This window comes from Chinchilla lanigera, unplaced genomic scaffold (assembly GCF_000276665.1).
Source record: "Chinchilla lanigera isolate Chin_1 unplaced genomic scaffold, ChiLan1.0 scaffold00052, whole genome shotgun sequence".
In the NCBI taxonomy this organism is placed as follows: Eukaryota; Metazoa; Chordata; class Mammalia; order Rodentia; family Chinchillidae; genus Chinchilla; species Chinchilla lanigera.
The window spans coordinates 5187388-5204555 of record NW_004955453.1 but is presented as its reverse complement, the minus strand read 5'-3'; the positions used below and the strand labels follow the sequence as shown (position 1 = coordinate 5204555).

The 17168-nt window shown below is 37.7% G+C and overlaps 1 protein-coding gene and 1 pseudogene across 11 annotated transcripts in view; one reads left to right on the top strand and one right to left on the bottom strand.

The window, feature by feature from the left end:
• The window catches only part of Trip12 (thyroid hormone receptor interactor 12), a 139475-nt gene that overhangs the window by 67695 nt on the left and 54612 nt on the right, over window positions 1–17168 (bottom strand). The gene's annotated exons all lie outside the window — the stretch shown is intronic.
• LOC102028613 lies at window positions 13365–14489 on the top strand (annotated as a pseudogene).

The window sequence follows — 17168 nt, the reverse complement described above, 5'->3', positions numbered from 1 at the left end:
GGAGAAGCCATAACAGCCTTCCCCCACCCTCCCCTCTTCCCCACCCCACAAACAATGACTGCTAGGTTCTATCTATAAACAAAGACCTCTAATAGGGAAAGTCTCCAAAGTCAACAATGGTATTTCCATGAGAACTATGTTATCATCATGGATGGATGTTAGTTTTTCCAGACAATAATTATCTAATCAGTCCAATTCATTTGCATTTTTCCATGAAGTTTCAATTTTAGGCTATTTCATTGTTTTTAAAGTGAAATGGTTAAGATATTCTTTAGTCTTTTGACCTTGTTAAAAGCATCATTAAAAGATGTCAGAAAGGTATGGCAAAATGGATTCTAGACAGCTTGATCTTTGAGACTCGAAATTGAAAACTATAACTCACCAAACTTGGGATGATCAGTATATCACACATGAAGAAAGTTGCTGAGTGATTTTTAAACACATAACAGACGCTAAATAAAGACAAAAATCTATGTTCAGGCAGGCGCTATCATTTGAAAATTGAAACCATAATTTCTTGGGCTTTTCCCCTAAAAAAAAGCTTCTGTGGAACATTACCTAGGCATCTGACACTAGCACAGAAAGATCAAAAAGAATGGTACTTTAATTGGGGGAAGATTGGCTGAAGTATCTTAAATTTCATTTTTAGGTTGTTTTCTGCACAGCTTATCAACAGAATTACCTGATGGGATCACACACCTATGCCTGATATCCTATCCTAGTCTATCTCTGCCTCGGTTCACACCCTGGTCACCTGAGAGAAAAATGGAACACAAGGACAACAGATCAATGGAGCCAGCCTAATGTGTTCGGATAATTAGTATTATTATTTTTTAAATATTTAAACCTTCGGAAATTATTTTGAAATATTATTTCAAAAATTATGAACTTATACTCATCTTATTTGAAGTGTAAGACTAAGTTAAAATAGACTTAAAAAATATACTGTTCAGAAGAAAGCCCACAAGTACATATTGTTATCAAAAAACCAAAAACAAGCTATTTCAATTTATAACAATCACTTTTTAAACTCCTGTATTACTGTCAATACTGTGACTTAGTTCATGTAATATTAAATTATCTTTTACATACTATGACACAGTAAAGGACAATAGCAAAAATATGTACATGTATTCAGCAAAAATATCCCAATGAGTGTACCTAGATTAGTGCTATACTGCTGATTTTAGGTGATGATATACTCCTTAATCTAACTTTTTTATACTTTCACTATTCATGCCCTGAAATAGATATTAGTATTTAACTTCCTTTCCAACTTTATTCAAGTATAATTTACACTGATAATATGTATTACTTGTGAGTGTATGACTCCGAGTCTGACAAACACATTCACCCATGTAACCAGTATCACAAGTCAAGACACAAAAAACATTTCCATCGCTTTATAAAGTTCCCTACTGAGGGGCTGGGGATTTAGCTCAGCGGCAAAGCGCCTGCCTGGCAAGTGCAAGGTCGTGAGTTTGGTTCCCGGTACCGGAGGAAAAAAAAAAGTTCCCTACTGAGATGCAGAAAGGTATTATACGCAAATGAAAACAAAATGATAGCTACACTTACTTCAGGCCAAATAAACACTAGGTCAAACACTACATAAAGACACTAAGGCTATTAACTAGTGATAAAGGGGCCAATTCATCAAAAAGAGCAATTTTAAGAGTATACTGGATAATCTAAAAAAATGAAGCAAATATTAAGACCTACAGAAGAGTCTAATAATCCACTTTAAAAAACTGGAAAAATCATTCAGACATAAAATCACTACGAAAATATCAGGAGCTGGGGAAGTAGCTGAGTGGTAGAACACTGCCTAGCATCATATGTGAAGCCCTGTGTTCAACCACCAGTACTCTCAGACCCCAGTTCTAATCCACGCTAGACTAATGGACACAACAGACAAAGAAGACAGATAACAACATGTTATCCAACATAAGTGGACTACTGTGCTTTCTGAAGTGGTCCCAAAACATTCACCATGATTTTAATGAATTTAAGATCAAAATCTTATCAACTACAGTTGTCTCACTCTACTGGTACAAAACTAGAAATTAGTAGGACAAGATACTGTGAAAAAGTAATAAGGATGAAGAAACTGCATGAGCTCCAGAAAAACTGCTACGTTAAAGAATTAAAACGATTCTTGCAATGAAACAAACAAAAATGAAACCACAATATACCAAACTTTGTATGATGCAGCAAATGCAGTTGTAAGAGGGTCATTTACAGCAGTAAGTTCCTACATCAAAGGAGAAAGATCTTAAACAAGCAACTCATGTTAAACTTCAAGGAATTAGGGAAGAAAAGATGATAAAACAAGTCCAAAGTTAGCAGAAGGAGGGAAATAACAAAGATAAGAACAAAAACACATGAAAAAAAAGACTACAAAAGAAAAGCGATGAAATCAAGAGCTGTTTTTCTGTTTGTTGATTTTTTTTGGAAAGCTAAACAAAATGGACAAACTAGAAAGAGGACTCAAAATCAGAAAAAAATTATACAACAACAAATTGGATTAACCAGAAAAAATGGATACACTGCTAGGAACACAAAACCTACCAAGACTAAGTAACAAAGAAATTGGAAATGTGAGGCAGACCAATAATGAGTAAGAGATAACTGAACCAGTAGGTGAACGTCTCCCATCAAAGCGAAGGCCACAAACAGAGAGATGGCTCCATGGCAGAATCCTTGCAAAAACCAAAGACAGAATACTTCTGAACTCATTTTAGAAGGTCAATACTGCCCTTGTGCCAAAGCCAAATAAAGAAACTATAAAACAAACAAACCTGCAACTGGTGCTGGAGCTCACTGGTAAACCAACTGCCTTGCACACAACGGGTTCTGGGTTTACTCTCTCTTCTCTCTCCGTCTCTCTCTCTCCCCCTCTCCTTCTCTCGTCTCCCCTCCCTGTCCCTTCCTTTCTCTCCCTCCCCCCCCAGCCCGCTCCCTCCCTCCCTTCCTCCCTCTCTCTCCAAATTAAAGGTTTTTCCTTTAAGGTTAGGAATAAGACATGGTGTCAGCCAGGCTGGTGGTGCTCATCTATAATCCCAGCACTCAGAAGGCTGAGGCAGGAGGATCACTGCAAGAAAACAAAAAAGACATGGAATGCCCACCCCACTCTCACCACTGCTGTTCAGCGTAGTAGTATAAAGTCTTAGTCAGACCAATGAGGAAATAAGGGCATCCCAAGAGGAAAGGATGAAGTGAAATAGTCTGTTTGCTATATGTACAGAAAATCCTTAAAAAAAGAAAAAACTTAGAAGTGATACCCAAATTTTTTTCAAGTTTATAAAAATAAACTTACAAAAATCTGTAACATTTCTAATTACTCACAATGATTTAACTAAAAAAAAAAAATCACACTATCATATTTAAGAACAAATTCTTGGGAGTAAATTTAACCAAGACATAAATGTAAAGCTCACAATTACAAAATGGCTGTAGGAACCACTGGGGAAAATGCCTATGACATTGGTCTGGATAACGTTTCTTAGTTACCCAAATATAAGGGCAAGAGCACCAAAAATTGACAAATGGGACTCCACTTAACAAAAATGGTTCTGTATAGCAAGGGACACAAGGAAGTCAACAACCCATGAGCTGGGGGAAATAAAATATTTGCAAATCATATATTGCAGTAAGAGCTAATACCCAAAAAGTATAATTCACAGAAAAGCTAAAGTTCAAGATGAAGCAGTTTGGGAGGTCACTTTCTACAGCATGAAGGCTTCGCCTTTTTTTTGCTATTTAGCAACTGGCTATGCTCAAATGCTATCCTCAAGATTTTAAGACATTTTTTGAAATAACTTGCAGATATGTTATGATCTTTCCTATGATTCAGACACAAAAATATTAAGTTACTTGCTTAAAGGTGCATAACTCAGCCAACTACATCATTCCTAAGATTACTTTGCGGGAGAACAGACTACTACATCCTCAACATACATCTAGCAAGCTGCTAAATTTTTGCCTTACTGGTTCAAACAAAAATTAGACCCTGTCTAAAGACAAAATCTTTTAAAAGGGTGGGGATGTGGCTGAGTGGTGGCTCAGTGCCTAGCTTGCATGAAGCCCTGGGTTAAATGCCCAGTGCTCACATGTGCATTAGTGATTAGTGTATACACACACACACACACACACACACGTAGTTGTAAACCTACAACGTTCCGAAAACCAGTTAAAACAGACAGACACAGGCAGATACAGACATGCACGCTCTCTTTTTCTAGGCTATGTGATGCCGCAAAATTACGTTTATCGTTTACTTTTATGATGACGCCTGAAAGCAACCGAAGCATCCCTGGTCAGATCAATATATTCTTCCCCACAGTCTTTATGTAATCCAATGAGGACGAAATGTAGACATGCTACTTTTCTCAAAGCTCTTGACCTTATTACACTGGTACCATTTATACACTTGTTCTTAGCATTTTATTTCTCAGAATAAAGGTGACACTGTAAGTTTGCACTGCCCTCTTAAAAACCCTAATTAACTTGTTCTGCAATATGAACGTTTTTAAAATAATGTATATTCCTAACTAAAAACTGATTTACTCAAAATTTATAGTTTCATCTTCTTAAAAAAATAGTGCTTGCTTTTGAAAAGATCATTTTTAAAATGTGAAATACTTAAACAAGTATTAACTGTCGACTTCAATTTTTTAGATACACATTTTAAATCAATCAATCAATAGGTTAAATATACACAAGAGCAAATAGTATTTGCTAAAGGATTACTTATACAAAAATGGATGTGTTCTATCTTTATTTTCCTTTTCTACTTGAAATTTTTTAAAGAGTATTTTGAATTACAGTAAAATGAAATAATTCCAATTTTGGCACCTTGCAGGACAATCCAGTATGGGTAACATGTCTGCCTATTTAAGCAAAGGAGTCACCAAGATAGACCACAGACACTGGTATGGCATGGTTTCTACTCTGAATTTTGTTAAGTTACTTAAAAGGTAGCAACAGACAACTAGACAATATATATTCACTGTCATGTTTATTTCTTTTTTTTATATGATCTATGTTAAATGTATGGTAATCCTTTATATGACATAGACAGATCGAACAGACTTATACCTCTCCCTACAACAAAAACACAGCCCACTGAATGATAAAGTATTCTAGAAATGCAGTAATAGTAAGGTTTCCAATTTCTTAAAGATCCTTTCTGTCAAATAAGTAGTGGAATCAAACATTACTATCAGTACATCTAATCAGGCTGTTTGGAAAAACCAGTGGGGATGGTTAAGGGAGACTTAACCAGTGGGGTTAAGGGAGACTGTCCCACATCTTATAGTGAATAATCACTCCATTCAAATACACCAGAGGCTGTTTTTTACCTTGCAGATTATGTATTCATTTAAAAATGACAACAAAAGACAAGCAATGCCTTTTGTGTGCTTCTTGCTTTAATTTTCTATGGACTCTAAGAAGCAATGTTCTGTCTCTTTTTCTGTGTGATACACATGAAAGTTTTGTCTTTTATAGTACACTCATGCCACAATATTTCTTGACATAAAATGGTATACAACCCAATAATCTCATAGTAAATTGAAAATATCTTACCTCAATAATGTATTTAATGCATTTAACTAACCACATAAAACACATTACCCTACAGCTGAGCAAAATCATATTAACATATTCTATTGTGTAACAAAGTGAGTATCTCATGCAATTTATTTAATAAATGGCTGAACAGGTACACTTGCACACCTTAATAAAGTCAAAAAATTGTAGGTCAAACTACCCTACTCAAGAACTATGTATATTAGTGGGACTCTGACTGACCAGACTATTTCCATCATCCCTAATCTCCACCCCATCACCACTGTTCTCTCCGTAATAGTAACTCACTCAAAGATAGGCCTATGACTTGAGGGAATGACTTGCTTGTACGCTGACAGATGAACGATTGCTGCACTCTTGGTTTCTAGAAGGGATACTGGAGGTGTCCACAAGCCACCATGTTTGGGTCTGCTAGTGCCATCTTCATTTGAACTCTTGTACCCAAGTCAAGCCTGAAGTAAGCCCATCTTCTTGCGTTAGCAGCGATGTGCGCAGACTTCAACTCTGGTTGAGTATCTACCACTTGTAACTCCAAGTTCTGATTTTAAGTCCTATAACAAAACTCTCCATCTAAGTAGGTGTCAACAAATTGAACCCTCTAGGGCAAATCCAGCCCACAAATTAAGAGTGCTTTATCTATTTCTAGAGAGTTGTAATAAAAATATGTGACAGAGACTGCATGTGGTCAGTAAAGCCTAAAATATTTACTATTGCGCCCTTTACCAAAATTGTTTACAGAAGGGCCAAGGGTATAGCTAGGCGGTAGGGCATTCACCTAACATACAGGAGTACCTGGATTTGATCACAGCACGGCCAAAAAAGGAAAGAAAACTTACTGAACTGAACTTTGAGAACAAAAACGAAGGATGGCATGTCATTTGTGGTCTCAAAATGTTTCTGATTTTTTGAATAATTAAGTAAAGAATGCCCCTAGAATTCTGGTGAATACTGCACTGGATCTGTAAATCACTTTGGGTGATTAATATTAATTAATATTTAATAATATTAATGCTTCCAATCTATGAATATGGAATGTCTATTATGTGGCCTCTTCAGTTTCTTTCACTAGTGTATGGTAATTTTCATTTGAGAAACCATTTACTTCCTTGGGACTATTACATCAAGAATTTTACTTAGAATCCCATAACAGGAGCCATCTTGACTTTCCTCAGGATGGCCCACCTGTGCCCTCCAGGGTGTACTTTTATTTTGTTTTTCCTCTTTACTCAGCCCAAGCTCACTCTACAGAGCCAGTTTCTCCCCTACTCTATAAACTTTGTCACTATTAAAAAAAAAAAAAAAGAAAGAATCACATAATGGGGCCATCTGGCTTGAGAAAACTGGCCCTAATAAAGATAATTAACAAATTATGAGTGCATTTTCATAAATAACTCTTGATTCCTTCAGTCAATGCCCAAGAGTACATCTGACAGCAGGCAATAGAATCAGTATGAATTTGGCACAATTTTAATACAATATGATTAACTTTAAGCTTATACATCTTTGCAGGGTGACCGAGAGATAGTATAGTACTGGGGATTGAATCCAGAGCCTTTCCACTGGACTACAGGATTATATCCTTAGCTGTCTCTTTTGTTTTTGCCTCTTTCACTTTTTATTGTTGAGATAGGATGTCGCTAAGTTGCCCAAGTTGAGTTTGAACTTTGATCCTTCCGCCTCACTCTTCTACAGTGCTGAGATAATAAATGTGCACCACCACGCCCAACTTACACAACTTTGTTAATGGCTTACTTTAGTAAAATAATATTACAAAATTGAAAGTAACCTATCATATAAAAAAAGATCACAGACTTTTAATTTCAAATCACCAAGTAAAAAGGATTTTGTGGGTTATACTGATCTAAATCCCAAATTCAATTTTCCAAAGCAAATTCTTACTTCCTAGTCAGTCAATGCACAGACATTTCATGCACTGATTTGGCAGTATAAATAAAAATACTAGAAACTTGTGCAGACTGACTTGAGTATTTTTATAATAAAATGAAAAGGAGCTAAATGTCTAGGGGGATAGTTACATAAACAGTATAGTAATAGAAACTGGAGGAACACAATTAGTGAGGATAGAAATAAACAGGCACTTTTACACCATTGGTGGCAATGTAAAGTCATGTTTCTATGGGCAATTAATTTCAAAATCTCTATAATTACACATAACTAGGGACCTAACAAGAAAAAAAATACGTAAATTACAAAGCTATACTTAATTTAAAAGTTAAGAACAATGTAAATGTCCAGTAGTAGGGAACAGGCTAAACCAACTAATTATAGCCACATAAAAGCCAAAATATCAGACTTAAATGGACTGTAAAGTCCAGAAAGCCGAAAGTAGAAATCTGATATAAGTACCAATTAGATTAAAAACAAACCCAGAATAGCAAAAGCAATCCTGGGCAACAAGGACAAGTCAGGTGGAATCACAATCCCTGACCTGAAATTATACTACAAAGCCACTGTAATAAAATCAACACGGTATTAGCTAAAAAACAGACCAGAGGATCAATGGAACAGACTAGAGGACACAGATGCAACCACAAACACACTCAGCCACCTAATCTTTGATAAAGGGGCCAAACAAACTCACTGGAAGAACGATAGCCTCTTTAATAAATGCTGCCGGAAAAACTGGCTTGCCACCTGCCAAAGACTGAAAATAGACCCAAGTCTATCACCATGCACCAAACTCAAGTCAAAATGGACCACAGATCTCAATATTAAAACAGAAACACTAAATCTACTGGAAGAGAAAGTAGGCAAAAACCTTGAAGACATAGGGGTAGGCAGAGTTCATGAACAAAAACCAAACTGCCCATGAAATACTTCAAACAATCAACAACTGGGATCTCATCCTACTAAAAAGTTTCTGCACATCTAAAGAAACTGACAGAGAAAAAAGAAAACCCACAAATTGGGAAAAAATTTTAGCTGACTGTCCCTCGGACAAAGGTCTTCTATCTAGAACATATAAAGAATTAAAAAACATCAGCCCCCCCCCAAATTCAAAGACCCAATCCAAAAAAGGGCAGCTGAGATGAATACACACTTCTCAGATAAAGAAATACAAATGGCAAATAAATATGAGAAAATGTTCAACATCATTAGTCATTCGAGCAATGCAAATTAAAACAACATTGAGATTTCATCTCATCCTAGTAAGAAAGGCTAGCATTAAGAAATCAACCAATAACAAATGCTGGTGAGGCTGTGGAGAAATAGGACCCCTTCTCCACTGCTGATGGGAATGCAGACTGGTGAAACCACTGTGGAAATCAGTTTGGAGATGCCTCAGCAAACTAGGTCTAGAGGTCCCATTCAACCCAGCTATCCCCCTGCTGGGTATTTTCCCAGAAGATCTGAAAACATCGTATCACAGCAATATATGTGCACCTATGTTCATAGCAGTGCAATTTGTAATTGCTAAATTGTGGAAGCAACCCAAATGTCCATCCACCGAGGACTGGATAAGAAAACTGAGGTACTTTTATATAGTGGAATATTACTCAGCTATAAAGAAAGATAAACTCGAGGCTTTTATAGGTAAATGGTCATAACTAGAGACCATAAGTGAAATAAAGCAGACCTGCATGTGTAAGCATTGTATTGTCTCACTAGGGTAAGACCTGAAAGAGTGAATAAAAACTAGGAGGTATGATAGACACTGTGAAACAAACAAGTAAGGGCAACTGGGATGTGGGAAAAAAGAAGGGAAAGAAGGGGAAATTATGTAAGTACATACATACAGGATAGCTAACATAGTTGCCTTATACTGCTCTACGGGAAGGAACAGTTAATGATTACTTGTTTGATCGATCTTGTATATCTCTATTTATTTTCCTGAGAAACCACTTTGAAGTTATCAATAAGTAATACAACAACCATGGTTAATTTCCTACAACTTTGTAACTCTGTTTTGTTTGTATTATTCTTATGCTATTTTACAAATGGATGACTGTTAATATGTTTTCCTTCTTTTATTTTTTAAAATAAAATTTTAAAAAATTGATTAAAAACAAGCCCAAAAAGGCTCAGGAACTGATAATCTCAGGTAATTCTGGGGTTAACACTAAGGGCTGGGGCTGGGGATAGAGCTCAATGGCATAAGTGTCTGGCTAGCAAGCGCAAGGTCCTGAGTTCGATTCCTGATACCAAAAAAAAAAAAAATTAAAACCAAGGGCTGATTAACAGGTTATTAGCCGGAGTAGTGGCAGAGGCCTGTAATCCCAGAACTTCGAGGCTGAAGCAGGGTATCAGCCTGGGGGGATAGTGAGTTCAAGGCCAATCTGAATGTAAGGAGAACCTGTCTCAAAAGGACCAAACCAAAAACAAAAAAGGAAGAAAAAACCAAAACAAAAAAAACCGAACAGCCCATGAAGCCCTCAGATTTCAGATCCCTTCCCCACTTACACAGCTGGGCAACAGTTCCTCTTTTCACCCACCAAAACAAAGGACCAGTTATTTACAAAGTATAAACTGTAGAAATTCTCATCTGCAAATAGGTGCACTGTGCCAGAAGAGCAGAGGGAAGAAGAGGAATACAGTGTTAGCAGCCATACCGGGTGACATACACCCCACCTCCCTCCAGACTGCTTCTCCCAACTCAGCTCCCAAAATTCCAGCACTTAGGCCTTCACCTCGTAGCAAGAGTTATAAAGAAGCTTGCCTGTGGAATTTTACCAACCAAAGGAAAAGTATTCAAAAACAATAAAGGCAGTTTCACAAGGGAACAGCCAAACGAGACAAAGAGACAGTAAATCTCAGTCAAACCTCTCACACACGCGCAGCAGTCTGAACATTAGATTCTTCGTCCTTTCGCTTTAGTAAGGAAGGGGTGGACACTCAGGAGTAACAGAATCTGAGGCAAGTTCTCGATCTGAAACACAAAACCAACCCCAAAGCCATCCCTTCCCCCCAAAACAACAACAACAACAAAAAACACCCAAAATCAAACTGAGAGAAAAAGGCTGTGCAAACTCTTATCTTCCTCCAAAAACAAATACTGGACTCTGTTTTTAAAATGAAACAAAAATAAAATAAATGCTTGAAAATAAGCAGACATAGGAGGGAGTGCAAAAATCAATATAAAGGTTAGAAGAATCTGAAGAAATCTACCAGAAATAGAACAAAACACATACAGAAGCAATGAAAGAGGTAAGAGCAGGACCATTCAAAAGCACAGTCAGCCCAAATAGGAAATAAACAAGGACAGGGAGCCTGAACAACCATCCAGGTTTTACAAGGCTGAAAGTCCTGTTTTGAGAAATGCCCTGAAACAATCAGGAAATTCAACAGCTGGCAGCCAGGCAAGGTGGCACATACTTGTCATCCCAGCACTTGGGAGGCTGAGGCAGGAGGACTGACTCAAGTCTGTGGCCAGGCTGGGCTACATAGTAAGTTCAAGGCCAGCCTGAATTACATAGTGAGACCCTATTTCAAAAAACCAAAAGACCCAGCACTCAGGAGGCTGAAGCAGGAGGATCACGCTGAATACGAGGTCAACCTAGGTTAGGTTACAAAGTGAGTTGCAGGCCAGCCTGAACTGGGGGCAGGTGTGGGGGGAACTAAAGAAAAAACAAAAAAAGATGGTCAACACTATGAGGAATGAAAATAAACCTGCAGCAATGAATAATATCTTGACATTTCTAAATAATGGAATTAAAATCTGTAAAAGCTCCCATAAAAACAAGTTACATATAGGAATAGGAATGATTACAGTGCTGGAAACTAACATTTCATAGTCCCCCAAAATTCTCAAGGAAAATAATTCACAACTCAGAACTTTTTCTTACATCGAACCCATCTGTCAAACAAGTATCAAGGTGTCATGATATACTCTGTCACTGAAAATTTTAAGGGGGGGGAAATGAGTTTTAAATCTCGTAAGAAGTTTTTCTTAAGAAAGCAACTAGACTGGAAGAAAGATAGCCTCTTTAGTAAGTGGTGCTGGAAAAACTGGCTTTCCACATGTCGAAGACTCAAACTAGACCCATGTCTATCACCATGCACTAAACTTAAGTCAAAATGGATCACAGATCTAAATATTAAAACAGAAACACTAAATCTACTGGAAGAAAAAGTAGGTAGAAATCTTGACGACATGGGGGTAGGCAGAGAGTTCATGAACAAAAACCAAACTGCACGGGAAATGCTTCAAAGGATCAATGACTGGGATCTCATCTTGTTGAAAAGTTTTTTGTACATCTAAAGAAATCAAAAAACAGAGTAAGAAGAAAATCCACGAATTGGGAAAAAATTTTAGCCAATGGTCCCTCAGACAAAGCACTTCAATCTAGCACATATAAAGAGTTAAAGAAAATCAGGCTCCAAAAGTTCAAAGATCCAGTCCAAAAAAGGGCATCTGAGATGAATGCACACTTCTCAGATGAAGAAATACTAATGGTAAATAAATGTATGAAAAAATGTTCAGCATCACTGGTAATTCGAGAAATGCAAATTAAAACAACACTGAGATTCTATCTCACCCTAGAAAGAAATCAACCAAAATCAAATGCTGGAGGGGTTGTGGGGAAAAAGGAACCCTTGTCCACTGGTGCTGGGAGTGCAGACTGGTGAAACCATTGTGGAAATTCCTCACAAAATTAGGATTAGAGGTCCCACTTAACCCAGCTATCCCCCTCCTGAGTATTTACCCAGAAGAATTAAAAACATCACACCACAGTGATATATGGGCACCCATGTTTATAGCAGCACAGTTTGTCATAGCTAAATCTTGGAAACAACCCAAATGCCCACCAACCGAGGAATAGATAAAAAAGATGTGGTATTTTTATACAATGGAGTATTATTCAGCTATAAAAAAGATAAACTTGAGGCTTTTATAGGTAAATGGATGCAACTAGAGACTACTACACTCGTAAGTGAAATAAATCAGACCCACATGTGTAAACATCATATTGTCTCCCTGGTGTAAGAACCTGAAAAAGTAAATAAAACCCAAAAGGTACAATAGATATTATGAAAGGGAAAGAAACTGCTCAAAAGGCAAGAACAATTGGGATGTTAGAAAGGAGAAAAAGAAAGAAGGAGGGGAAAAAAATACACTCATACACATACACGTATACAGAAACATAGCTGGGATAATTGTTACTGCTGATACCTGCTGGTTTATTGAAAGGAACAGTTAATGATTAAATTTTTTTGTTTTGACCAATGTTGCGTGCATATATCTGGTGATCTAAACAACTAATTTGAGGACAACAATATGCAATATAACAACCACTAGTGAATTCCTACTTGTTTAGTGAAGCTCTGCATCGTTTCTAATGTTTTTTTATTATTTTTTATTCACTTCAATGGTTTGATCAATGTTGCATTCTTACATCTGGTAATCTGAGCAACTTTAATGAAGATAACAATATATAATATAACAACCACTGTTAATTCCTATCATTTTGTCCTGAAACCCTGTATCACTTGTACTGTTTTTGCTTTGCTTTTTGTCTATGTTTTATTTTATTATTTTTGAATTCTCCTTATAATTAAAAAAAAAAACCGAAGTTCCACTAAAACAAGAAATCAAGAGTGGTGATATGGAATCTGGAAAAAGGAAACTTAACAACTAACGAAAACCCCAAACCTAAAAAAATACAAATGTAACCAGGAAGAGCAACCAACCCAAGGGCTCGTATCTTCAGGAAGACATACACAGCTATCTTAACTACTGTACTTCCCTCCTTGCCTCGTTGCAGGGACACAATACCAGACACCTGCAACAATGGAGAAAAGGTTTCCTTTGGCTCATGGTTTGTAGTGGCTTCAATACAGTCACCAGCTCCAAGGCAGGACCGAAAGGTAAAGGAAAAGGTTTTTCTGGCCTGAAGCACAGAGGGAGGCAAACCTTTGCAGGCCATGCCGCCCAGTGTCCCACCTCTTCAAAACAGACCAACTCCGACTGGCAAATCCAATCACTTTCCAGAAGTCCACCTAGAGCATCTGAGGCTCTTGGAGGACAGTCAGATAACTTAGAGACCAAATACCAAAATAATCAGTTATGGGAAAAGGCAGATAAGACTGCTATTTTTTTTAATCATAAGCCTTATGTAACTCTTCGAATTTAAATTTCTTTTCTATGCTAATAAACATAAAAAATTGGGGGAGGATATACATCAAAAGAAGAGGTGGCTTTGGTGGATGAAAGCTCTTTTCCTCTGTACATTTTGGTATTTTCTGGACTTTTTAAAAAATAAAGACATTTTGTAATTACAAGTATCAAAAATATTACAGAACATGAAGGCAAGAATATAAAAGGAAAACCGAGTGGAGAGGGAGGAGGCTGCGTCTGGCTCCCTCTCACAGCCACTGCAGTACACTGAGCTCCACGGAGACAGCGTCCGGGCAAGCGAGCGCCGGACGGGCACTGGGTGACTGCCTCGCCGAGGAAAACAAGCAAACACGGGCAAAGGAGACCCTAAGAAGCCGAGAGGCAGAATGCCATCATATGCATTCTTTGCACAAACTCTCCGAGAGAAGCACAAGAAGAAGCACCCAGATGCTTCCGTTAACTTCTCGGAGTTTTCTAAGAAGCGCTCAGAGAGGTAGAAGACCATGTCTGCTAAGAGAAAGAACAATTTGAAGACACGGCAAAGGTGGACAAGGCTCATTATGAAAGAGAAATGAAAACTTCTCCTGCTCCAAAAGGAGAAACAAAAAAGTTCAAGGATCCTGAAGCGCTCAAGAGGTTTCCTTTGACCTTCTTGTTCTGTTCTCAGTATAGCCCAAAACTCAAAGGAGAATGCCCTGGCCTCTCCACTGGTGATGTCATAAAGAAACTGGGAGAAATGTGGAATAATACTGCAGCCGATGGCAAGTAGCCATACGAGAAGGCTAAACGGAAGGAAAAGTATGAAAAGGACTTCGCTGCTTAGCAAACTAAAGTAAAACGCAGAGAGAAAGGGAGTTGTCAGCGAGCTGTAGTGGCGCACGCCTGTAATCCCAGCATTCGGGAGGCTGAGGCAGGAGAATCACTGTGAGTTTGAGACCACCCTCACTTTGTAAAGTGAGCTCAAGGCCGGCCTGAAATACACAGCAAGACCCTGTCTCAAAAAGCCAAAAAAAAAAGGGGAGGGGGTGTTAAGGCTGAAAAAGGCAAGAAAAAGGAAGAGGAGGAAGACGATGATGACTAAATTGGTTCTAGCGCAGTTTTTTTCTTGTCTGTTAAGCATTTAAGCCCCCTGTACACAACTCATTCCTTTTGAAGAAAAAAACTGAAATGTAAGGCTGTGTAAGATTTGTTTTTAAACTGTAGTGTCTTTTTTTCGTATAGTTAACACACTACTGAATGTGTCTTTAGCTGGCCCCACCCTGGTGGTGTATCCAACAGACACTAACCTTGCCTGGTATAGTATGGGGTTGTAAATTGGCATGGAAATTTAAAGCAGGTTCTTGTTGGTGCAAAGCACGAATTAGTTAGCTGTGGGGATGGTAGCTTTTCATCTTCAGTTTTCTCTGATACGTTTTCTACAAAATAAATGTTGTTCTGTTAACTGAATACCACTCTGTAATTGCAAAAAAAAAAAAAAGCTACAGGTGTTTTGTTGACATTTTGAATGCTTCTAAGTAAATACAATTTTTTAATTAAAAAAAAAGGAAAAGTTTTAAATAATGTGTATGTTCAATAAAATGTAATCTGGCTAAGAACTAAGTCAATTCTTCGACTTGGTGTATACAAATCTGTAACATGGCCATCTGTAATTCATGAACAATATAAAACAAAGCAAAAAGCCTTTTTAACAAAGAGGCCAATAATATTTATTCCCTTTTAATGCTCCGTTGGCAACCCATTCCAATGTAATTAATTTTTAAAAGCTTCAAAAATATTTTGTTAGTAATTTTTCAAAGTGGCTACATATTGGAACTAATTAAAATCTCAAGTTGGTAAGTTATTTTAACAGCTGCCTCGCAACACAGAAAACTCTTAACACTCATGCCTTTTCCTTTTAAGCTCCTTGCCCAAACACCATACGGCTCAAAGACAATCCAACTGTTTAAACTCAATACAGATGATCCTCTGAGATACAAGTAGGGTAAAACTAAAAGCCTAGCTTCTACATTCTTCTCTCTTGCTTAACACATTCTTATTTCTTCCCTGTATGCTACAGAGACATGACAGAAAGAGTCTTAAGCCAAGCAGAATTATCATCCCAGAATCAGGCATCTACCTTACTTCTGTCTAGCTTCAATAATGCAAGTCATCAGGACAATATAAAACTCAAGATAGAAATAAGCTGGTAACTACTCCTATGTTCTTAACAATGCGTATGAGATGTCCACTTTAAATAATACAATAACACCAGGCTACAGACAGACATGTAAGACCTTTCAGTTTTTTATAAATACATACCTTACTCAGATTTTACCATTTCTCATAATTCTGTCCTATCATCTACTACTCATTTTGAAATTATTACAGTTTTTTTTTTTTTAGTTTTAGTTTTTCTCCGGTACCGGGAACCGAACTCACGACCTTGCGCTTGCCAGGCAGGCGCTTTTGCCGCTGAGCTAAATCCCCAGCCCCTGAAATTATTACAGTTTTTTAAAAGCTTAGCTTACTTTAGGAAGAAGGTAGGTTAGAAAATATGCATTTTGAAGCCAAACTAATTTATAGTTACTTAAAGTATTACACTGAAATACTATAGAATATTTTTTAAAGCATCTTTACCAATACACAGAATTTACATTCATGCTGTTATATAGAGTATCTGTTTACTTCAGTTAAATGGCACACTGGTAAGTTACCACAAAATTCCTAACGCATATTAAAATTTTCAGGACGCTGGGCCCAGTCAACTACAGGTTCAAGCCAAGCCTGAATAACTTACCAAAAACCTGTATCAAAATTTACCAAAGGAGTAAGGGGTCCAATCCCCAGTATCTCTCTCTCTCTCACACACACACACACACACACACACACACACACACACACACACCCTAACACTATCCATTATGGAGTTCTCTGGAGACCTCTGTTAAGTGATAAAGGGTTACCTCTGTACCACAGCTCATTCGATCAGTGGCAGCTGGCAAACAAACAATGCTTCAGGAAGCCCATCACCTAAGGTAGCTGTTTCACTGGCTCTCCTACAAGCCCTAGCTCCTCCATTAAGGAAGTGTTTACCAGTCTAGCAACCATTAATTACCAAAGGAACACACTGGAAAAGGCCTTCCACTTAAGTGTCCTGACTTAATGCTTCATATGGCTTCCCAAATTGTATTTCATGGGCCACTACTATCTCCCAAGGTAATAATAGCTGGTCAAAAACATCTGTAAGATACTGGGTTTTAAGCTGACTTCCCAGAGCTGGCTTGCTTTCATCTTAAAGCCAGGGTTTCCCTACGTAGTCCAAGCTGGTCTTGAACTTGCTATGCAGCCAGGGTGGTCCTGAACTTTCACTGATTTTCCTCTCAGCTTCCCAAGAGCTGGGATTACAGTTGCATGCCACCATGCCTGGCTTTCCCACAGCTCTTACACAGTTAACACGTGACCCTGAATCTCCTTCTGTAGTATTTGACCATGAAGAATAGTTTTTCATAAAGTATCTTGAAGG